At 34.6% G+C, this 9,282-nt stretch overlaps 1 pseudogene; it reads left to right on the top strand.

The window, feature by feature from the left end:
• The first annotated feature begins 2,666 nt into the window (after positions 1-2,666).
• Positions 2,667-3,309, top strand: LOC148915663 (26S proteasome non-ATPase regulatory subunit 11 homolog pseudogene; annotated as a pseudogene).
• Positions 3,310-9,282: the final 5,973 nt, after the last annotated feature.

Here is a 9,282-nt window from a genome sequence, read left to right as displayed (position 1 = left end):
TTTGCTTATGTTTTTCATAAATCTGAATCTAATTTTGCATATCATTCATACGTTTAGTTCTAGGTTCCAATTCAAGATTGGTTTCTTCAATATTATAATATCTTGAAGAAATCAATCCAACTGCATTTGAATCTACAAATCATATACTGAGGTTCATGTTGAGAGATCTACTTGCACCATGGAGCGAAGAGTTGTTGTTGTGAAGCTGCCATTTCCATGAAGATCAATTGATAATGTTGCCGAGCTTAGTTAGAATATTTCACAAAGTTATAATTGCTTCCTTAACTATATCTAGGAAATTTTAAGCTTGTTGGGTTGATCTTTGTAAGAATCTTCCTAGGCTTAGTTGATTGCCTAGTCGGAATGATGACCCCCACACCAGAAAATGTTCACTTAGGAACCCACCACTCGGAAAAGTTAGGGGGTCATCATTTGACTAGGCAATTCACTAAACATGAAATATTCTTATAGAGAACAACACAACTAGCTGAAGGATTCCTAGATATATTTAGGAAGTAGCTCTACATCTTTGAGTAATCTTCATGCTCAGCACAGCAACACTAGAAGCTAGTCTTCATGGAAATGGCATCTTCATCAGCTCTTCACTCCATGGAACATATGCTTAACTCAAATTCAACTTCGAAGAGATAATTATAGATTCAAAAATGAACTAGACCGATTCCTTCAAGATATCATATTCTTGAAGAAACCAATCAAGAATCTAACCTAGAAACTATATGTGTGAAAGATGTGTTGTGCTAGATCCATATTTTTAAAAACAACAAAAGCAAATTTCAAAAACCATATAAAAATCTAATTTCAAAAAACATGATCTCACAGAGCAAAAATGCAGAGCAAAGTACACTCTAAAAAATTCAGAATCCACTACTACAAAAAGTGACAAAAACGACCAGAAAAAAACGACGGTTTAAGGGAAAACCGTCGTTTTTTAAAAGACGACGATTCTATAAAACCGCCGTGTAAGAACAACTTAAGCACCTAAAAAATGGAGATTCCAATGGTTGTTTATAAAAAAACGACACACCTAATTAAAAAAGCGACGTCTTATTGAAAAAGGATTTCCGCAGAGTAAAATCTAAGCCAACAAAGAACGACAGAAGGTATGAATAGACCGACGCAGAAAGTAAAGACGACTATGTAAAAAAAAAGCCGCCGTTAACACGACCAAGTTTTCGAAAAAGGCACCATATAATTACAAATAAATCCACTTCGGTATAATACACAATACCGCTGTATTAAATTAATGTACAACGATGGCAAAGATAAATTTATCGACGTCTTTCTTGTATAGTTCTACGACGGTATCTTTAACTCTCACCAAGTTGGGGTTTTCATTTAATGACGTATTATAAAATTTACCGTCGTATTTATGCACTTTATATGTCTACCCTGATATCTAAATCGTCGTCTTAATAATATTATTTTTTTACTATTTTTTTATTGGATTTTGTTATCCTACGACGGTAGACCAACTTAATGACAAAAATTGTAAATAATGACGACGGTTTATATAGAAAACCGCCGACAGAATCATATTTTTCTGAGATCCCAAAAGATACATTGTGAACTTAAAATTACCGTCGTATTTATTCACTTTATAAGGCTTATCTTATATTTAAACTGTCGTCTTAATAGGAATTTTTTTAACAAGTTATTTCTTGGATTTTGTTATCCTACGTTGGTAGATCAACTTAATGACAAGAATTGAAATAACTACGATGGTTTATATAGAAAACCGCCGACATAATCAGATTTTTCTGAGATCCCAAGAGTTACGAAATCTTATCAAATGGAACTCTGTTCCTCATCATAATCAGACCACAGAAAGACAACATTTTAGAGGTTAATGATGTATGTGTATTTGTGTCTTTGAGATACACAAATGCACATACACATTAACATCCAAAAAAATGCCTTTGAAATTTGACGACGGCATCCTCAAATTTGCAATCAGAGAGACAGTTGTTTGGAAGTTGATAATGTGTGTGCGTTTGTGTATCTAGACAAACGCACACACACATCAACATCCAAACAATTGCCTCCTAAAATTTCACGACGGCAGCCACAGATTTGCATTCAGAGAGACAATTTTTTGAACGTTGGTGATGTGTGTATGTTTGTGAATCAGATACACAAACATACACACACACACCAAAATCCAAACAATTGCCTCCTAAGAGGTGAGACAGAGAAAAGGGCAAGAAGAAGTTGAAACCCTAATTGAAAACTAAAACTGAAAGAACTCGTGAAAAAAAAAACTATATTTATAATTAAAAAATCAAATCCACTTCGGTTATATTACACTTAACGACGTTTAACAAAAAGAATCTACATCGGTCCGTACCAACCCTTTAGACATATAAAATACTTCCCACATCGGTTATGGTATTTCCACGATGTAATACAGACCTATTAGGGCAGTTTATTAGACACACCACGGCGCAAAACAAATATATTGCGTCGTCTTAGTCTCAGAGCAAAAAATCAACGACAGAATCAATTAAGTAACTGACGTAGAAATGAAAGATGTTGGTAATTATAAACCTACCGCCATTTTACTTTAATATACTACGATGACATCTGTAGAACAAAAAAAGACGACGATAGAACAAAAAACCGTCGTTGTTTTTATATTCGTATTTAGATGCTGAGGCAATTTTATTATTTGATTTTAATAGTTTGGTCTGTTCTCTTTCTGCAGGACTTGGATAGTTCAAAGCATTGACAATGTCTTCATCATATCTCCCAGCAACTACTGATTCGATTGCTCAAGCTTTAGAGGCCAAAGCCCCATCTGAAGCCATTTCTATTCTTTATCGCATTCTTGAAAACCCAACTTCTTCTTCTGAAGCTCTACGGATAAAGGAACAGGCTATCACAAATCTGATGGGTCTTCTTATACAAGAAAATCGAGCAGAGGATCTTCGTAACCTTCTTACCCAGTTGAGGCCTTTCTTTAACTTGATTCCCAAGGCAAAAAGGGCAAAAATTGTACGTAGTATTATTGATGTAGTAGCTAAAGTACCAGGCACATCTGATATTCAGATTTCCCTTTGCAAAGAAATGGTGCAGTGGACCCGTGCTGAGAAGCGAACTTTCCTTTGACAGCGAGTGGAGGCCAGGCTTGCATCTCTTTTGATGAAAAGCAAGGAATATTCAAAAGCACTAAGTCTCCGATAAGGCTTGATCAAGGAAGTGAGAAGGCTAGATGACAAGCTTCTTCTTGTGGACATAGATTTGTTGGAGAGTAAGCTCTATTTCTCTTTGAGAAAGACAATGTGTCTTTGAGATACACTAGAACACATACATCATTAACATCCAAATTATTGTCTTTGAGATGTGAGAGAGAGTGATGATGCATGGGTGTCTGTGAGAGAGGAAGACGAGCCTCCAGAAGAACTTGGAACCCTAAATGAAAACTGAAACTGAAAGAAAGAGTCAAATTTATACAATAAATCTTTAAAACCCACGGCGGTCCTTACACACAAACCGCCGTTTAATTGTAAACATCCACGTCCGTTATTCTTTAATGGAATCCACGTCGTATATTATAACATAATCCATGTGGGTATGTTACAAAAACACGACGTGTTAAATCTATGTACCATGACGCGAGAGATTAATTTATCGACTTATTATTTTGGAGTGTACTACGACGGTACCTACAACACTACTGTCGTATTTATTTACCACGTCCTAAGTTCAAATTATTGTCGTAGTTTTTCTATTTATACGTCTTCCTTCTCTGTAAACTAACGTCTTATTTTTATTGCTTTTTAAAATTAATTAATTATTCTTTTATTTTGGTAATATCTTTCTTAATATCTATCACGACGCTATATTAAAAAACCAACACTGAAGAAAATATCGTCGTGGAATTATATATAAACACGGCATTTTATGAAAACTAAGGGTCGTTAAAACAATTTACTAGGGCGGTGAAAACATATACCGATGTTTAATATATAATACTAGGGCGCTTTCTATTAATCGCTTCGTTTTATGAAACGATTTGTGAATATATTCAACTTTTCATCTACCTGACTTACACTTGCACTATTTTCAAACCTGAGAAAAAATTTCAATTTCCGAGAGAAAACTTTCCGTCTTTTTTCCTTCTCAGATCACTGTCGGTGTTTCTCATCGTCTTCCTTTCATCTTCGTCGTCATCTCTGAACTTAAACACTAAACTCCGAGAGAATGCTTTCATTGCACGCAAAAGGTAAGCATTTCTCACTATTTTTGTTGCTGTTTTGCATGCTCATACGGTTTTTGTTTTGAAAATCTTTTTACCTTTTTTCCAAGTTTGATAAAATTTACAGACAAAGAGGGAAAGTTTCCAACTTTGAACACAACTCTGTTTATTCTACTTCAACTAAATAAGATGACGGTAGCTTCTTATTTACGTGATCAGATTTATAGACCATGACGGTTCGTCAGTCGTCCTAGCGTCGTCTGAAAGTTGTTCTAAGTTGTTTTTAAAATGACCGTCGTTTTTTTATTTGATTGTCTAAGATATATTCATTGCAGGTTTGATTTCTCTGAACCAAGGTTTTTGTTTTTCCTAATTTGATAAAATACAAAGACAAAGAAAGAAGGGTTTGGAACAACTTCACTGTTTTTGTTTTCCATCTTATATAGACGGCAGAAGCTTATTATTCACGCCGTGTGAATTTTCATACCACAACATTAAATTAATATTAACTTCGTTTGAATTTCAATATCACGACGGAATATAAATATCGCCGTAATAAAGTCTTATTACGTCTTCTGTTATATTGTTACGTCGTGTGAATAGAAGTACTACGTCTAGAATTTTTAAAAAACGTCGTTGTTTGAAATGAAAATCTAAAATATTTTCACCTGAATGTCTGAATATGGAATCACTTCTCTGTTTTTTGTAATTATATTATAAGACGTCAGTGGTTTAAAATTAACGTCGTTTTAATGTATTAACCACGTCGTTGTTTAAGTACCATCGTTTTAAAGATATATTACGTCTGATGTTATGTTATTGCGTCGTGTGAAATGTTATCATACGTCGTGTTTTATAAATAACCGTCGTTTGTTTTCTTAATTTTTTCCTGAAATATTTTCATTTGCAGGTATGATTTGTCTGTAACCATGGTTTCTCCAGACCAAAGTAAGGACTCTAGCTCGAAAAAAAAATGGGGGTAAGGAGTTTAGATTGATAAATCCTCAAGACAAGTCCTTGAAGAAGATGAAGTTTGTTTCATCTGCTGAGACAGAACCAGGAAGCACGACAACATATTCTGAGGAGCCAAAGTCAGGTCGAGGTATAAGCACAATGCCTCGTGTTGTGAAGAGAAAATATTAGAAAATCAAGCCAATTGTTGAGTACAATAAAAGGGGGAAAGCATGTGGCCCTGCACATACTAAGATGCTGTCCTGCATTGGTGTGTTGGCATGCTCTAGAGTCCCACTTGTGGACAAGAAATGGGCTGAAATCCTCAATGATATAAAAGAGTAGATTTGGGAAGCCGTTGACATGGCTTTTGTGGTAGGTCAAGGGGGCAAGAAATTGGTGTTATCTTCTGCTGCCAAGAAATGGAAGGATTTCAAGTTTACACTAACGAGGCATTATATCCTTCCATTCATCAAGGAGAATAAGAAATTAAGCCAACCCCCTGAACTATATAAATTCATAGAGAAAGCATAATGGGATGCCTTTGTAGCTTCAAGGTTATTCAAACAATTTGTGTCTCTGCATTTTGAACAATCACAGAGGAGGGAGAAACTTGAGTACAATCATCGATTGTCTCGAAAAGGATATGCTGGCTCGGAGGATCAATTAGAGGAAACCATGCCCGGGGTAGAAATTGATCTATCTACCTTATGGAAGAAAGCTAGACAAGACAAACATGGTAACATCTCGGATCCAAAGGTGGCAGAGAAAGAAAAATTAATTGTAAGCCTACTCACTTAGTTTTAAATTTTTATTAAACTGTGTATTGCCGTGATAATTCTTATTACGTCTTCTGTTATATTTTTGCGTCGTGTGAATAATATTACTATGTTGAAATGTTTTAAAAAACGTCATTACAGGTCTAAATCTGAAATAAGACGTCGGTGGTTTATTTATGGCATCGTTTGAAACTACTAACCACGTCGTTAGTTAAGTACCGTTGTGATAAATTTATTTAACATCGATTGCTATGTTATTGCGTCGTGTGAAATTATATAATACATTGTTTTTATGTATCTTTGTTTTAGGATGAATTGCAAAAACAAGTCTCTGAAGGCAGTCTTACTGTATATGGCAGTAATGATGTGTTGACAATGGCTTTGGGTCCCGAGCATCCAGGGAGAGTTAGAGGGGTAGGTGCTGGGATTCCCCTCGGCAATACTTCAATTTACCTAGACAACAAAGGGTAAAGTTTGCTAATTAATTAAAGGAAAGTGTAAGACTTGTCATTCAAGAAGAGACTTTAAAGATGAAGGCTAGAACCAAGCAATTGGTAGAGGCTGAGAGGGAAAATATTCTGAGTCAGCTTTCCCAACTCATCCCCAATTTTGATCCAAGCATGCTTAAACAGAAAACTAGCCCCTGTCAAAACCAAGATCAAGGGCAAAGTCCCAAAAATCCAATGTCGGACAAAGCAAGCTGCTCTGGGGCTCTTGATGGGAGATTCCTACATTTAGAGGATGATACTGCCAAGAATGGGGAAAAGCAAGATGAAATGGTAACATCTCTGAACTTTGAATTCTTTGTTTTTTTAAAAAGCTATTAGACGTCGTTATTGTTAATAAAACCGTCGTTTGAAATACATACCACGACGATTTTATTAATAAACCGTCATTTTGGTTTAAATACCACGTCGTATTTAGTTTACTTGTTTTACATGCCAATAGACGTCGTTCTTTTTGAAAACTTTTATGGTGATTTAGACGACGGTTTTAGTCCTTACCGACGTAATAGATAAATTCCACGACGTTTATTATTTACCATCGTTTAATGATTTTAAGACGTCCGTAATTCTTACATACCGTCTTATGTTATGCCTTACCACGACGTTTTTTATTTACCATCGTTTAATGATTTTAAGACGTCCGTAATTCTGACATACCGTCTTATGTTATGCCTTACAACGACGTTTTAATTTAATTTTTTTACTTTTTGTACAATCTGTCTTATATATATATATTTCTTTATTTCTTAAAACAGAAATCTAGGGATTTAGAAAAGCAAGATGAAGAAAAGAAAGATGAAAAGCAAGATGAAGATTCTCATAACTTTGCCTTTTTTATTTGTTTTTCAAATTTCAGACATCGATATTTTCTTTAAACCGTCATTTGTTTTAAATTTCCACGGCAGTTTTGTTTTTAATTGAATTTTTAAATTGTTGTACAAGCTTTCTTATATATCTCTCTTTATTTATTAAAACAGAAATCCAGTGGTGGAGAAAAGGAAATTGTGGTAAATTCATTATCTATGAATTTTGCATTTTAATTAGACGTCGGAATTTGTTTTCTATGACGTAATAAATTATTCACCACGACGGTGTTTTGTTACCGTCGTTTAAATTATTTATCAGACGACGTTGTTTTCTTTAAACCGTCCTGTTTATTGAATTACCACGTCATTTTATTTTGCTTTATTTCTTTAAACAAAATATTGAAGTAGTTGATTATTCAAAGCTGGAGGTGCCATCTTTCTTTACAATCCCTTTGTCGTTATGTGGAAACGACACTAAAGCCTCAGGAGAAGATTTTGACCTTTACAATTGAGAAGGAGGTGTTTGGTGAAGATCGTAGTACCTTCATCTTGCATGAAGATATTACACAGTTTGCAAGCATGGAAGAAATTAGGGCTACTGTGGTTGCAGTATATATGAGGTTTGTCCTCATCAAATATTTATTTCACACTTTTCTTTCTGTTGAAAAAAAAAAAGTCATGTGATCATTTCATATATATATTTAGGTGCCTATTTGATAATTTGAAAGCTGCAAATATGTTGAACATGGTTGGCTTTATAGACCCTGCTCAAGTTAGTGCCAATGCTGGGTCATTAACTGAGAGATCACTTTTGGTAACCAATCGACTTCAAAAGACAGATGGTGAATAGATTTTCATGATGTCTTACAATCCAGGGTAACAGGATTTTGTTTGTATGATGCATTGCGTATAAAACTGTTTAACGTTTATATTAATTTTGTGCAACCGTCGTAGGGTCTTGTTCATTGTGAGAGTAAAGAAGGAAACTGTCTATTTTCTGGATCCTCTGCCCAGAAATCAAGTGATTGATGAGGAGGCTAAAAGCATATTGAATAGTGCTATCAAAATGTATAATTCACACATAGGCAGATAAGGCCGTAAAGCAACCATTTGGAAAACTCTACCAGGCACACCAAAGCAACCAAGCAGTGTAGAATGCGGCTATTATGTCATGCACTTCATGAGAGACATCATCACCGATCCTTCCCTGGAGTTTGAGACGACGGTAAGAAGAAAATTTTCAGATTTATTTTATGTGGTTTTTTGTATTATCAACGACGGTCCTTTAAAATTACAATCGTTGCATCAATATACTACGTCGGTTATGAAAAATAGTGTTGTCTGTGATTGAATTTCTGTTTATTTATAAATCTTAATAATCATTGTTTATGGATTGCAGTTTGCGAAGGGAAAAGATCAAGCGCCATACCCCCAAGCAGCCATTGATGAAGTCAGAAAAGAATGGGCAGAGTTTGTTTGCCTTCACATGGAGTCAGTGGCGAAGCCAGGATTTCATGTGTGTGGGGGCCTCTTGCAAAATATAAAGAATCAAAAATTTGAACTCATAATATATACAAAAAATAGTGTATATATATCACATATGTCAAAAATTATATCGCTTATTGGTTGCAATCATAATTGTTCTCGACAAAGGGATAGACAAATACATTCTAAGTAAGAAAAATTGCAAGAGATAGACAAAGAGTAGTGATTTAGCAAATATCTTTAAAGTTTTTTCCCCATTAAATCCAATAGAAAGGAAAAAAATCAAAATTTCCCAAATTAAAAACAACCTTAGGCCCCTTTATGCATTCATATCATACATGAAAAAATATTGACTAAGTATGAAAAATGGTTTTTCGGAATAATCATTTTCTCAAGATAATTTTTGGCGGCTTTTATTCCTTACACATGAAATAAGAAAACTTGATTTTATGGGATTTTAGTATGAAGTATATATTGACTTAATGAGCCATCATTTTTAGCCTAAATCGTATTTTACACTAAAACCGATTTTTCATATT

The sequence above is a fragment of the Prunus mume genome, linkage group LG7 (assembly GCF_029339155.1).
Source record: "Prunus mume cultivar Tortuosa linkage group LG7, ASM2933915v1, whole genome shotgun sequence".
NCBI lineage: Eukaryota > Viridiplantae > Streptophyta > Magnoliopsida > Rosales > Rosaceae > Prunus > Prunus mume.
The sequence above is the reverse complement of the archived record's forward strand: the minus strand, read 5'-3'. Positions and strand labels throughout refer to the sequence as shown.